Here is a 982-nt window from a genome sequence, read left to right as displayed (position 1 = left end):
CTGAGGGGTTTGAAGTGGCGGGGGGGGTGGGAGGTTGGGGTACCAGGTGGTGGGTATTATAGAGGGCACAGCTTGCATGGAGCACTGGGTTTGGTGAAAAAATAATGAATATTGTTTTTCTGAAAATAAATAAATTGGAAAAAAAAAGAATTGAAGCACATTTGACAGTTGAGAAATGTGTGTTTATTCTGAACCAGTTGTACAACGAATCTGGGTCAAATTACCAAAGAAATTTGGCCTTCTTTTTCAGGTCTGGTGCTTATCAATTACTCCAAACTTAGGATCTTCATACATGAAGTATGGGACATATTTATATCTGCTTGACCATAAATCTGCTTAAGCTTCAAAAGCTCCTCTCTAGGTCTTGCTGGGCTCTGAGCCACTATTGACATGTCCTCCAGATGTCCATAGCTTCATTCTGTATTCTGTAATCTTGTCCATGAAAAGTTTCTGTACAAGATCAAGATCCTCATTTAATGCCACTGCTGTAACACCAATGTGTCTTCTCAATGAACTGAGACTGCGGACCAAATGAGAGCAGAGAAGCTGAAGAGCGTGGGAAGAGTCATGGCCATTCTGTTACTTGAACTCTGTCTGGAGCAGCCACAGCTTCCACTGAGGCCAGACTCTACTTACTGCCATGGCTCTTAATTTCTCTGGGCCTCAGCTTCCTAGTGTGTAATATAAAATTAGTATTCACATTATCCTAGTTGGATCTGAGGTGCCAGCAATGTAACTCTGGGGACTGCAGCTGAGACCTGACTTGGGCCCTTCCCTGTGTGTCCCCTGCAGGAGCTGAGCTGACCACAGACTGAAAACAGAAAACAGAGGGAGCATATGTAAGACAGAAAATCAGCAGGTTTGGGGGATAAGAATAACCCAAAGAAGGACAAGGCAATGGTGGAGCAAGTGATTGCCAACAGAGGAAAGAATAGAGACAAGTCAAGCTCAGAAAACTCAGGGGAAACTGAGGAATACATAC

At 43.7% G+C, this 982-nt stretch overlaps 1 pseudogene; it reads right to left on the bottom strand.

The window, feature by feature from the left end:
* Positions 1 to 246: 246 nt before the first annotated feature.
* On the bottom strand, positions 247 to 575 carry LOC122899206 (annotated as a pseudogene).
* Positions 576 to 982: the final 407 nt, after the last annotated feature.

This window comes from Neovison vison, chromosome 2, assembly GCF_020171115.1.
Source record: "Neovison vison isolate M4711 chromosome 2, ASM_NN_V1, whole genome shotgun sequence".
NCBI classification, from domain to species: Eukaryota; Metazoa; Chordata; class Mammalia; order Carnivora; family Mustelidae; genus Neogale; species Neogale vison.
This window is presented reverse-complemented; position numbering and strand designations above follow the sequence as displayed.